The 14,612-nt window shown below is 41.4% G+C and overlaps 1 protein-coding gene across 10 annotated transcripts in view; it reads right to left on the minus strand.

Annotated features, from left to right (window-relative positions):
* b3galt1b (UDP-Gal:betaGlcNAc beta 1,3-galactosyltransferase, polypeptide 1b) overlaps positions 1 to 14,612 on the minus strand; it is a 231,741-nt gene that overhangs the window by 121,028 nt on the left and 96,101 nt on the right. For 5 of the 10 annotated variants that reach the window (XM_048194643.1, XM_048194646.1, XM_048194638.1 and 2 more), the window contains exons 2-3: positions 4,413 to 4,587; positions 1,847 to 1,937 (exon numbers count right to left, since the gene is read on the minus strand). The exons of 3 other annotated variants lie outside the window; for them this stretch is intronic. The gene's annotated coding sequence lies outside the window, so the exon portion shown is untranslated. The remainder of the gene's footprint in view (positions 1 to 1,846; positions 1,938 to 4,412; positions 4,588 to 14,612) is intronic. 2 more of the 10 variants (XM_048194640.1, XM_048194639.1) reach the window with 1 other exon arrangement.

A 14,612-nucleotide genomic window follows, 5' to 3' on the forward strand; every position in this document is an offset into this window, starting at 1 on the left:
TGAGATTTATATAAGAAGGAGGAAACAATGGTGTTTGAGACTCACTGTATGTCTTTTCCATGTACTGAACTCTTGTTATTCAACTATGCCGAGGTAAATTCAATTTTCAATTCGATGGCACCTTTAAGGTTGAACCACTGTAGTCACAGGAACTGTTTTAAATATGTGTTTAGTAGCTTTCTGGGCATTGAAAGTATTAATTATCTTGCTGGCAATGGAGGCCTCACGGATTTTATCAAAAATATCTTAATTTGTGCTCCGAAGATGAACGAAGGTCTTACAGGTGTGGAACGACACGAGGGTGAGTAATTAATGGCAGAATTTTCATTTGTGGGTGAACTAACCCTCTAAGTTTGTCCTATACTCAAACTAAATAATTATTTTGAGCGTTAGGGTTTACAGTAAATAAAATAAAATATTAGATGAAAAACTGTAAACTTAAACATTATAAATGCTGCCTTGGCACCTAACTAATCATTTTTAAGGAGTTTTTTTTTAGACAAAAAAATCTGTGCACACCCCTGTAAACAAGATGTCAAAAGAGAAAGACTGTACATTTTTAAATGCACATAGCAATTAAAAGTTAATATAGTTCCTCAAATCTAACAGACATGGACCACAAGACACAAAACTCTGATCACGGGATCTTTAAATATTCTCTTTAGCTCACTAGAAGTTGATCATTAGACATGATGTAATGAAGCTAGTCAGGAGTCGGTTTCATTAAGATGCAAAAAAGCTGTGAAGTCACTGACTGACAGAGCAGTGAAGCAGCAAGGACGCTGCCTTTTGTTTCTCCTCATATCGTAAGTTATGTATTTATCCTTGCCTTCTTTGTTCCTCCCATCTCTTAAGCATGAAAACATGATGAAAGCACTAAGCACATCTACACAGTCATCACTCCTCCAGATGATTACAATGATGATGGAGAAGAGCATCTTTCTAATTGGGCCCGGCTTCAAAACAAAGTACAATACATCGGATTCGGCTGGCGAATCAAATATTCATGACCTCATTAAAGACTTTATTTAGTTGATTCTACTCGAATCCTATTAATCCTAGCCGGTCCCTTCATGCCACGGCGCAGCGAACAGCAACAGCAGCAATATTTTAGTGTTAATTAATATGGTATTCATGATCCACTTCCCCATTAAGTCTAATTTGGCTCATTCCGGGGTCTCACTTTTGCACACGGCTTAATTTCAACACCACGTCTTTGGCATCCGTATGCGTTTCTCAGTTTCTGCCGATGTAAATGTCAGACTTACTGATGCGTGCTATTTCACGGGAAATTAGAGCGCTGCGAATCTTGTTGCAGAAAGGTCAGATAGAATCTTTTCTAATGAAACAGTTTTGACCTGATTAATACATCTCCACATGTGACGAGTGAAGACGCAAATTACAGCGCCATAACAGCCTCTGCTCTGGCTGCACGGATATCCGAGCTCATGTGCATTGATCATTTCGCAATCAGCGAACAGAGAACGAGTTTTCGCTTCCTAACATCCCTGTCCTCCTCCATAAAATCCACCGCACTCATTTGTAAACAGACTGTCATTTGAAATGATGAATGTGTTTCATTTCCTCCAATCTTTAGGAGAGAAAACCGGACCGGATGAAAATGCAGTTTGAAAACCGAAGCGCTATACGCCTCTCCATCTGAGCATCGCCGGCTCCGTGGCGACAGCTATTAACCAAGCAAAGAATTACAAGAGTGAAATATTCATTCTTTTCTAAACTTGGCTAAGATGGAGAGTTATTGTACAGATATTAATTGCTCCTGACAGCTGATAACTAGTGGCATGGAACTGCAGGGTAATTAAGGAGGTAGATTAATCATATTTACCGTTCCGGTGGTATCTAAGTGACAGGCCAGAGATAGGCAGACATTCCCCACCGAGATGAAATCGGCTCTTAAACTGCTTACAGGCTCCTAGCTGGAATACACAATGGGCCTGAATGTCACATCAATGATGGCAGCATCACATACGCTACAGACAGAAGCTCTTGGACGTAAAACGGTAAAACGGCTGTGCGAGCAAAGTCATTTAGTGGATTGCACTGCCATAAAAGACTAATAAAGATGCAAGATTTATTCGCAAGAACATTTTCACTCTCCTTAAAAAGAAGAAAAAGCAGGCATTTATGCAAAGCTATAATGCAACCCTAAATGACTGTGAAATACAAATGTACTACAGAATTCACAGCAGTTGAGCAGGTAAAATCTAGCATCAAAACTGGAGCTTGCATGAACACACAAACTCAACTCCATGCTCATTTATCCTGTATTGCTGACTTACTTAAATACTCATTAATTTTAAAGGCACAATATGTAAGAGTTTTAGATTAAAATATCCACTAGAACAATGTTATATATTTTGTTGAATACTAGGGCTGTTGATTGAACTAATTAATTCGATTAATTAATTACGGTAAAAATAACGCCTTAAAAATATGAACACATTTCTGACATTTCATACAGTTGATTGATGATGAATATGATGCAGGGCAACAACTCACTGCATGATGAAGCCTATATAATATAGTCTAAAATTTAAGATAATGGGGCAAAATTGTCCCGTTCGAGTTTCTGACTCATATTTACATTATATGATATAGTTGAGCTATATCACACGAGCAAGGAGTGCAATATCACGCGAGTGCTGTTTTTCTGGCCTGAATAGCACGAGTGCAAATGTGATACTGATTTTATACAACAGTTCAATAAATTAAAAAGTTAATATTAGTGTTATTTTAGACTCAAAGTTGTCTGTTTTGCTCAATTTTGCCAACGAAAATATCAAACAAAGTAGTACCGTACTTCTCCGAGCAACACACAGTAACATTTCATTTCTGAATCCGTGTTTTGAACGAATCGGGTGAACCAATGATTCAATGGACCATTCATAAAATGAATTTACTTCACTCCTGAATGAGTCAGCCGTTTGAACTAATCGAATGAATGAATGACTTAATCATTAAGACATTTACTGCCACCTACTGGCAGTTTTAGTTTCTTATTGAGAATACAATTTCATGAAAAAATTCATATTTCCATTAAAAAACAAACAAACAAACAAAAAAAAAAACATTAAAGGTATAGTTCACCCAAAAATGAAAATTTAGTCATCATTTACTCATTTTCATGGTCCAAATATGTATGTGTAATGACCTTTATGTTGAATCAAATACAATATTTCTTTCTGAAGCTACGTTTTGTAATGTCTATTTGAGGCTTTACACAAAAATTTTTAAATGATCTTTTGTAGGCAATTTCTCAGCCAGATTTGATGTGTGATTAATTTGCGATTAATTAGATTAATTAATCGCCACATCATGCAAATAATTAGATTAAACATTTTAATCGCTTGACAGCCCTACACATTACCCCAAACATTTTCAACAATGTTTAAATCCAGAGAAATCAGCAATTTTAACCAGGACATGGACTGTCATTTCATCGCCTGTCAATGATGTCATATCCGCATCGCCCTCAATTTACAGTTTTACTTTCATAGAAACCATGAACACACCAAAGACGCTTTAATATATTATGTGTATATTTATTAGACAGGTGAGCAACTGTTTGGATACATTCATCAACAGAAAACTAGTTTTAACCAGGTATAACTGCGCTGCTTTACCTCACATATGCAACAAAAATCGGAAGCGGACTAGTCAAAAGTCGTGACTAGGAGTTCTGCAATTTTGCTGCTGGTTGATTTTTTTTTTTGCTCCATGTTTTTCCACATCACACAAATTAGAAGTGAATTTAAGGACTTCTATCCAAACAAAAAGCCAGTCCTTTGAAAGTCAAAACAGGTAGGATGGATGCTGTTTTAAATTGAAACAGACAAGCCACCTGTGGTTATGATTACAATGCAGTGAATTCACAGGTGAAAAAGTGCGTTAACACCAATGAAGTAAGTGCGGTTAACAGCCTGCAGAAGAAGTAAAAGCAGCATGGTACTCAGTTATAAATACCTAAGAAACCTGTGTCAAGTTGAAATGTTCTGCCTTTTTGTTACTCTGTAAATAATACAATAATCTTTCTGTGTCGACGTGACTTTGTCAGGCGTGTGAACATTTGCAAACCTTTTTAAATGTTTAATACAGTTACTTACATTATACAGTAGGCCTAAAAAGGAAAGAAATCTATGTTTGTCAGGCAGAGCTGAAATAATGTTATGCTAACAGTAAAAAGGCAGAAATATCACATAAATAAACAGGAAGAGAAAGGCAACGGACAGCAAGAAGGAAGTCAGAACCGTGATGAAGGCATCAGATAAACTGACAGAGAAGGACAAAAAGAACGAGAGTGACTAGAAAGAGGAAAAGGCACAGTACAGGAAGGAAAGGAGAGATCATTTAGATGGAAAAGCATGGCTGTGTATAGGTGCTGGATAACACACCTGCTCTGAGCTACACAATTACTTCTAGTCTGGTGACAGATGAACAGTGATAGAGCTGGGATGATGATGGGATGCCTGTCAGAGCACAGAGGATCCACATATGGACATTGGGCCAATAATTGAAAGCCGTTTCCATGTCTCTCCATGTTCCAGCCAGCAGCTCATGCACCTGTACCTGGAGATGGACAGTATGACATTATCTTATATTTTATATCATAGTACAGTACACCCTAACGTTCAAAAGACACTGATCAAAAGTGGCAGTTTATGATGTTACAAAAAAGATTTATATTTCAAATAAATGCTGTTCTTTTGAACTCTCCATTTATTAAAGAATCCTGAAAAAATGTATCATGGTTTCCACAAAAATATCAAGCAGCAGAACTGTTTTCAACACTGATGAAAATAAGAAATGTTTCATGAGCAGAAAATCAGCATATTAGAATGATTTCTGAAGGATTATGTGACACTGAAGATTGCTGAAAATTCAGCTTTGCATCACAGGAATAAATTACATTTTTAAATATATTTGCATTTTTAAATTGTAATAATATTTCACAATGTTACTATGTTTTCTGTATTGCCGATCAAATAAATGCAGCCTTGGTGGTGAGCATAAGAGACTTATTTCAAAAACATTTAAAAAATCCTTTGAAGTGTAGTTGTGCTCAATCAATAAGAAAAAGGTTAATATATTAAATAGTCATGTGATAATGCCAGAGGCACAAAAATGGGGTATGCAATATATGCATTGCAAAATCATATCCGGTCGGCAACTTCTTTCCAAACCTCATGAAATCAAATCTGGATATTCGTGGCTTTTAGTCCATGTTGGTTTGTTTTGAGGTCATCTAAATGCTAATGCACTCCAAAAAAGTTGACTTTAAGCATAAATACACATTAAAAATTTACAGTGTTTCTCTTCTGGAAAACAGAGCAAAAAATTTGATGACTCATCTTGCCTGATAGTGAATCCAACTTTTCTTCCAATCAAATGCTTTCTAGAATAAGAATGCCCCTCCCACTAATACCACCTTCGAAGCTTTACGAAGAATACTTTTTGTACACCAAAAAAATAAAATAAAATAACGACTTTATTTCAACATTATCTAGTGATGGCCGATTTCAAAACACTGCTTCATGAAGCTTCGTAGATTTACAAATTTTTTGTTTCAAATCAGTGGTTCGGAGCGTGTATCAAACTGCCAAAGTCACGCCCCCCAGTGGTGAACCATTGAAATTTCAAAACACTTATGACGTAACGAAGCCTCATTTACTGAAATCACGTGACTTTGACGCTCCGAACCACTGATTCGAAACAAAAGTTTCGTAAAGCTTCGAAGCTTCATGAAGCAGTGTTTTGAAATCGGCCATCACTAGATATTGTTGAATAAAGTCGTTATTTATTTATTTTTGGTGTACTAAAAGTATTCTCGTTGCTTCATAACATTAATGTTGAACCACTGTAGTCACATGAACTGTTTTAAATATTCTTTAGTAGCTTTCTGAGCATTGAAAGTGTTAATTGTCTTGCTGTCAATGCAGGCCTCACTGAGCCATCGGATTTTATCAAAAATATCTTAATTTGTGTTCCGAAGATAAACGAAGGTCTTACGGGTGTGGAACGACATGAGGGTGAGTAATTAATGACAGAATTTCCATTTATGGGTGAACTAACCATTTGATTAAGCCTTGTGATGCACCTTATAATGCATTGTATGGTCTCATGAATAACGGTAACCACAGTTATAATACAATTTAATACTTATCTATTCATTGTTACACTTTTAGAAAGTATAATGCACTAAAACACATGACAAAAAACAATTTCAGATGGAATATGAAATCTGTAAATGCATAATAATGCATTATAATTATTTATGAAAAAAGATATAATGCATTATAACGTACCTTTATACATAAAGGCTTTAAGTAGAGTGTTACCAAAACATCCTAAAATACATCAACACAGGAAAGAAAACTGCACTCGTCAGACCATTTCATCCAGCTGAGTAACTGTTCCTGGGACAGATCCAGCTTCATCATGTCCTATTTCTACAAACTTGTGTGCTTGTTGTTGTATTTAAGCTTTCCTGACATGCATTATTAATCTGGCTTTTCCTTTACATTCAGAATCAAGGGAAATGTGAGGAAACGAGAACAATGTGACACAAAATGTGTCTTTTCACAGTCAAAAGGACTTATGGATCCAAATACAAATAATTAAAAAGGCAATTACAGCACGAGCAATATAACAAAACAGGTGGCCAATTATTTTGCCCTGCATTGTACGGAAACTTCTGTTTTCATTTGAAAATAATTTGGATACTGGATAATTGGGAACTGTTGCAGAGAAAACTTAAGTTACAATAATGATGATGTACTTCTCCACTTTATTATGTGAGACGTCTGAGCACTTCAATAAAGCCTAATCACTATTACGTTCATAAATCATAGCCGAGCAGATCTTTCATTCAATATATCTCTAATCAAGCCATTATTGAATCTTGTCTAGGAAGTCAGTGCAATTTATTGCTAAACTAACTATATTAAATGATGCAGATGCTTCATTGGCACACAGCAGTATCTTACTGAAACCATCTTTATTTTTAAATGAAGACAGACAAAATACATTATTTATCTATAATAAAGCTGGAACAAGCGTAGAGGTAAAAAAAAAAAAACCCTCTTATATTGTGTGTTTTTACTTAGTTTGCATTAAACTCTAATGAGGAACTAACTATGCTAATGAGGATGGCAAAGCTTTAGATAATTTAGTTTGAGAATTTGATGAGAACTATTTGAGTTCATATAAAAATCTCTCTGACTTGATTGCTGACTTTGTGTCACGGTGCACACAAGAACAAGATGGTAAGATCCAAGTGCAGTGATGTTTATTAAAGGGAACTCCAAACACGTAATCCAAGGAACAGGCAAGGGTCAAAATCACAGAAACAGTCCACAAAACAAAAGGCCAGAGAAACAAACGGTGCACGTAACAAATACAACAAACCACAACTGAGGACAGAAACAACTGAGATTAAATAGACAGACACTGATTACAAAATACATGACAGCTGGGTGTAATGATGTGATAAATGGATAATGAGTCCGGCAGTGCGTTATGGGTAGTGTAGTCAATGGGGTGAAAACAGTCCAGGATGGAGTGCCCTCAAGTGGCTAATTCGGGCACTCTCACTGACGGTCGTGACATTACCCCCCCTCAAAGGAGCGGCTACCAGACGCTCCACCAGACAAAACAAAAACGAAAAACTCAAACTCAGGAGGGAGGTGGACAGGAGGAGGATCAGGGGGAGGGATGGTGGGCCAGATCCAGGGTGCCCAACTGATAGCCAGGGCGGTGCTGGAGGAACTGACCAGGCTGGTTCCAGTGGTTCTGGAGTCCTGGCTGATTGCCAGGGTGGCGCTGGAGGAACTGACCAGGCTGGTTCCAGCGGGTCTGGAATCCTGGCTGATTGCCAGGGTGGTGCCGGAGGAACTGACCAGGCTGGTTCCAACGGTTCAGACGGCCTGGGCAGTGGCGGCAGGGCAGAAAGCCTGGGCGGCGGCGGCAGGGCAGAAGGCTTGGATGATGGCGGCAGGACAGAAGATCTGGGCGGTGGCAGGGCAGAAGGCTTGGACGGCGGCAGGGCAGTAGGCCAAGGGTGCTTCATGGCCATATCAGGGAGAGCGGGCAGCTCGGTAACGGTCTCCGTGGCCGTATCAGGGAGAGCGGAGGACTCAGGGACAGCAGCGGGCTCAGACTGGAACTGCTCAGGGACGGCAACGTGTTCAGACTGGGGCTGCTCTGGGACGGCAGCTGGCTCAGGCTGGGGCTGCTCTTGGACGGCAGCGTGCTCAGACTGGGGCTGCTCTGGGACGGCAGCTGGCTCAGGCTGGGGCTGCTCTTGGACGGCAGCGTGCTCAGACTGGGGCTGCTCTGGGACGGCAGCGTGCTCAGACTGGGGCTGCTCTGGGACGGCAGCGTGCTCAGACTGGGGCTGCTCTGGGACGGCAGCGTGCTCAGACTGGGGCTGCTCTGGGACGGCAGCGTGCTCAGACTGGGGCTGCTCTGGGACGGCAGCGTGCTCAGACTGGGCTGCTCTGGGACGGCAGCTGGCTCAGGCTGGGGCTGCTCTTTGGACGGCAGCGGGCTCAGACTGGGGCTGCTCTGGGACGGCAGCGTGCTCAGACTGGGGCTGCTCTGGGACGGCAGCTGGCTCAGGCTGGGGCCGCTCTTGGACGGCAGCGTGCTCAGACTGGGGCCGCTCTGGGACGGCAGCGTGCTCAGACTGGGGCCGCTCTGGGACGGCAGCGTGCTCAGACTGGGGCTGCTCTGGGACGGCAGCGTGCTCAGGCTGGGGCTGCTCTGGGACGGCAGCGTGCTCAGGCTGGGGCTGCTCTGGGACGGCAGCGGGCTCAGGCTGGGGCTGCTCTGGGACGGCAGCGGGCTCAGGCTGGGGCTGTTCTGAGAGCATCCTCCAGGCACGCAAGACTGCCAAAACATAGAACGTGAGGACAGCCCTCTTGGCTATCACCGGACTGATAGGGAGAGCATGCCGTACTGGAGCGGACTCACTGGCTGGAGCGGGCTCACTGGCTGGAGCGGGCTCACTGGCTGGAGCGGGCTCACTGGCTGGAGCGGGCTCACTGGCTGGAGCGGGCTCACTGGCTGGAGCGGGCTCTGTAGTAGACTCACTGGCTGGAGCGGGTTCTGTAGTAGACTCACTGGCTGGAGCGGGCTCTGTAGTAGACTCACTGGCTGGAGCGGGCTCTGTAGTAGACTCACTGGCTGGAGCGGGCTCTGTAGTAGACTCACTGGCTGGAGCGGACTCTGTAGTGGACTCACTGACTGGAGCGGGCTCTGGAGTGGACTCACTGGCTGGAGCGGACTCTGGAATGGACTCACTGACTGAAGCGGGCTCTGGAGTGGACTCACTGGCTGGAGTGGACTCACTGGCTGGAGCGGGCTCTGGAGTGGACTCACTGGCTGGAGCGGGCTCTGTAGTAGACTCACTGGCTGGAGCGGGCTCTGGAGTGGACTCACTGGCTGGAGCGGACTCTGGAATGGACTCACTGACTGAAGCGGGCTCTGGAGTGGACTCACTGGCTGGAGTGGACTCACTGGCTGGAGCGGGCTCTGGAGTGGACTCACTGGCTGGAGCGGGCTCTGTAGTAGACTCACTGGCTGGAGCGGGCTCTGTAGTAGACTCACTGACTGGAGCGGGCTCTGGAGTGGACTCACTGGCTGGAGCGGACTCTGGAATGGACTCACTGACTGAAGCGGGCTCTGGAGTGGACTCACTGGCTGGAGTGGACTCACTGGCTGGAGCGGGCTCTGGAGTGGACTCACTGGCTGGAGCGGACTCTGGAATGGACTCACTGACTGAAGCGGGCTCTGGAGCGGACTCACTGGCTGGAGCTGACTCACTGGCTGGAGCTGACTCACTGGCTGGAGCTGACTCACTGGCTGGAGCTGACTCACTGGCTGGAGCTGACTCACTGGCTGGAGCGGCCTCCGGGCCTTGAAGGATGGAAGAAGCCTTCTTCCTTCTCCTCCTCCTCCCTTTACCGGAGTGAAGCTGAGGCTCAGCGCCCACCTCCCCTGTGCCTTCTGAAACGGATTCCTGGGCTGGAGCATGCAGACTGCCTGGTTGACTCGGTGAGGTCCATTCTCTCCGATGGCGGAGATATGCGGCAAATCTCCAGAAGTCTAAAATCCGTAGCCCTTCCATCTCACATTGAGGCAGAGGATCGTCAAGGCAGCAATTAAAGAAATCCTTTAAAGCTGCATCATTGTACCCCAGCCCCACCGCCATCGTCCAAAAGACCTTGGCGAAGCATCCTACCTCCCAGCCGTCCTGACGTTGGGCCGTCAAAGCCCGAACTTGAGCCATCCGCTCCCTCGTGGTGGCTGGCGGAGGAATCCGGAAGCTCATGCTGCTGGATCTGTTGTCTGGTGGTTTGTTCTGTCACGGTGCACACAAGAACAAGATGGTAAGATCCAAGTGCAGTGATGTTTATTAAAGGGAACTCCAAACACGTAATCCAAGGAACAGGCAAGGGTCAAAATCACAGAAACAGTCCACAAAACAAAAGGCCAGAGAAACAAACGGTGCACGTAACAAATACAACAAACCACAACTGAGGACAGAAACAACTGAGATTAAATAGACAGACACTGATTACAAAATACATGACAGCTGGGTGTAATGATGTGATAAATGGATAATGAGTCCGGCAGTGCGTTATGGGTAGTGTAGTCAATGGGGTGAAAACAGTCCAGGATGGAGTGCCCTCAAGTGGCTAATTCGGGCACTCTCACTGACGGTCGTGACACTTTGGTATCCTGGCAAATCTATAGAAAACACACTTTGATTTTCCACAGAATAGATATGCTTTCACTCTCTCTCTCTCTCATCTCTTCGACAGCGAGTTGACACAGAAACCATCCTGCCCTCACTCACTAGTTTAATTTGCTCCAGATTAACAGAGGGTGTTACAGGGCTTGAATTTCGGTGTGGAATTGTTATATATTATGCATAAGTTTACTCGTTTTTAAATTTTTACCTGCAGATTTTGTGTTCACACACAAATTGCGTGCACATAAAGCCACCTCTCAGAAATAAATTAAGTTATTTTTGCTGCTTATTGCACTTAAATACTCAAATACACACAAAATAATGTCAAAATGTCGGTCTTGGCGAGTATTCACGTCAGTAATGTTTTAAGTGAACATAAACAGTTGAGAAAGAAAATGCATGTGTAACAGTATAATGGATCCGTGCATCAGGTCTTAAAGTGACAGCAGCCTAATATACCTGCTGCCAAATTATGAGATAATATCAAAAATATCTGGTATCAAATGTCAAAATTGTGGCCAGTGAAAATGCTGAATGGTTAGTAACTTTTGAAACCCACTAGCCACAGCAAAAAAAGTGAATGTCAAGCCCTGGCTACAACTAGTAGTCAGGCGGGACAAAGTTGATGTTGTGTGCAACAGCAGCCAAAAAGGACCATTATGCAAATTTGTTACAAACCTAAGTAGGTTCGAGCAGGAAATGAGACTGGAACAACGACTCGCTTCAGGCGGTTCAGAATCAGTTCTTTCTTTTAGGAGACAATATCTGCACTTTGACCTTTGAAACTCTGCAGACCTTTTACATTCACAAAACAGCTCTATTACACACTACATGAAAGATAATATCCCAAAAAGCATAATAAGGGCACTTTAAGATATCTCTCCACATAACTGAATTCAAAGTGCAAAATAACATTGATAATTATTATTACACTTTATTTTAAGGTCTTTAACTAGTTGCTTATTAGCATGCATATTACTAGAATATTGGCTATTTATTAGTACTTATTAAGCACATATTAATGGCTTATTCTGCATGACCTTATTCTACATTCTTATTCCTACCCAATACCTAAACCTAACAACTAACTTACTAACTATTAATAAGCAGCAAATTAGGAGTTTATTGAGGGAAAAGTCGTAGTTAATAGTTCATATGTGTTCCCTATACTAAAGTGTTACCAATATTTTTTATTTCCATAATGATAACTGGATGCCACTCACTGAATTAATAATGTAACAGGAGAAGGTCAAATGCTTTCAGCGAGCTATAACCATTTATTAATCAGACAGTAAAAATCAGCAGAGAGGTGATGCACAACTCAAGCTTTTATTGAGAAATCCTCCATGTCTGAAATCAAACAGCTCTTTTTTCCTTTAGACACCTGGCAAACACTCACACAGCAGCACTGAGAGCCATTTGAGAGGTAGCCAATAGGAATATATCTTTAAAATTAGCAAGCGAACTTCAGGTTGGGGGTAAATGGACCGATCACAAGGCATGATCTGAATGCACTTTTTTCTTCTCAGTGAACAGGGTTGCTCAGTGTCTCAGAGGCTAGACTAATGCTCCTCATTAAGTGATCTAGACTACCGAATTTGTCATTAGTGTGTTCATTAAAAGAAAATGAGAGCGTTTCTTTGTTTGCATGCTCTTCACACAGGCGATGTTTGCTTTAAAGTGTCCACTTTCAAACATCGGTCCTGACCATTTGCTCAGTGAAGGAAAAAATGACAGCATTTAATCACAAATAATATCCTTAAGTAATAATTATTTCCTCAATTTGGCCTGAGAAAATACTTTGCCATCTTTAAATACGCAATTAGGCAGATGGCCGGAAGGGGTGCAAGTTCTGGATACCTAAACAAATCAAAATGACACCAAATTAACAGGGGAGCAGAGCTGGGACGGGACACTGAGTTCTGTGCTCTCACAACACTCTACAGAAGACTCTCTTGTCCTTTTGCTCTTTTTCTCTGACTATATTTTGTCCTGTTCTTTCTCTCTAAACAGCAGTGGACCGTGCTGAAAAGACTAGGACAGCTTGTCACCGCGGCTCTGTGATATATATTGAATATTCAGGCGTTTCTTCAAACTACGGGCACTTTTATGAAGAGCATGCTTGATATGAACAATGTGATGTGTGAAGAAAACAATTCAGATGAATATCACTTTTAACTAGAATATTAGATGGAATATTACTAATAATATTATATTATACACATACACACATTTACACATACATAGCAGTGCGATATGGCTATAAATCAGCACGGCTGTGATTCGGCTGTAGGTAATCACAGCGTGCTGATATACAGCCATATCTCACGGCTATGAGTGTGATATTGTGTTTATACAACAGTTTGACGGCATGAGTGTGTAAATAAACAACAAATGAGTGTCTTTAAAAACTCTCTTTTGTGCAGAACTACTTCCTTCCACCACGGATTCAAATCTTAAGGTGACAGTTTAACAGTTGAGTCCAAGCATACTGATTCTAAACATAATTTTAGAACTTGTAAGTTTATTGTATTTTGTAGATTATTATGGTATTATGAGAGAGAGATCGACTAAAAGAGTGTATTACCTGCATCTGATATAGCATTCATTCTTCAGGTCGATGTGCATAATATTATATCCATTATAAAAAATCTGTCCGCTGAGGATAGTGATATCTTTGTCCTTTTAAAAGTTAAGGGGATTTCCCACAGTGTCGAAACAACTTCCTTGTTCGGACTCACTCACAAACAAAGTCTTTGCCGCCATCTAATGGCGTAATAATGTAAATTTCACAGATTCTATTGACGGACCCTTTCTCAATACCAAATACGGCATATTATTTATATAAAATAATATTTATTGAACAATATTTAAATTAACAACAACAGTAATTATAAAATACATAAACACAAGCAAACAATAAACACAATAAAATAAATAAAAATGCAAGCAAACAATTCAGTCAAACTTACAAAAGTAGCATTCTAGTACAGGATTTAAGTTAAATATAGCCTATATTTAACTTAAATCCTGTACTAGAAGTTATGAAACTTACTTTTCCCCTAAACCCAAATCGTTTTGCTTTGGAACAAGTAATATATAACCCGTTTGATATACCCCAAATTAATTATATCTCGTTTAACCACTATCTACATAAGCGCCAGCGGCAAATTCCCAAAGGACTGGCTGAGATGAAGCTGTTCTCTGTGGGTACACAAGCACTGAACGGCCACTGAAAATTTTAAAATTTGCCTATTTTGACAAATTGTCAAATAGGCGCTATGTTTATATATGAGTCACATATTTGAGGTCTAAATAACTACATTCTTGCCTAAAACCTCTTAAAACTGCATTTCGTGACACAACAACAGTAGTATTTGTAAAAAATACGGTGGATTTGCTCGGCCACCATGACAGTGATACGAACGGAGTGATACACATGGTGAAGGTGTTACATGGCTTGAATTCCGGTGTGGAATTGTGCATATTACGCATAAGTTTACTCGTTTTTAAATTTTTACCTGCAGATTTTGTGTTCACACACAAATTGCGTGCACATAAAGCCACCTCTCAGTACTAAATTAAGGTATTTTTTGCTGCTTATTGCACTTAAACAGTCGAATACACACAAAATAATGTCAAAATGTCGGTCTTGGCGAGTATTCACGTAAACACAGTCAGTTATGTTTTAAGTGAACGTAAACAGTTGAGAAAGAAAACTCATGTGTAACAGTATAATGGATCCGTGTTTTAGGTCTTAAAGTGACAGTAGCCTAATATACCTGCTGCCAAATTATGAGATAATATCAAAAAATATCTGGTATCCAGAGATGGGCAT

The sequence above is a fragment of the Megalobrama amblycephala genome, linkage group LG6 (assembly GCF_018812025.1).
Source record: "Megalobrama amblycephala isolate DHTTF-2021 linkage group LG6, ASM1881202v1, whole genome shotgun sequence".
NCBI classification, from domain to species: domain Eukaryota; kingdom Metazoa; phylum Chordata; class Actinopteri; order Cypriniformes; family Xenocyprididae; genus Megalobrama; species Megalobrama amblycephala.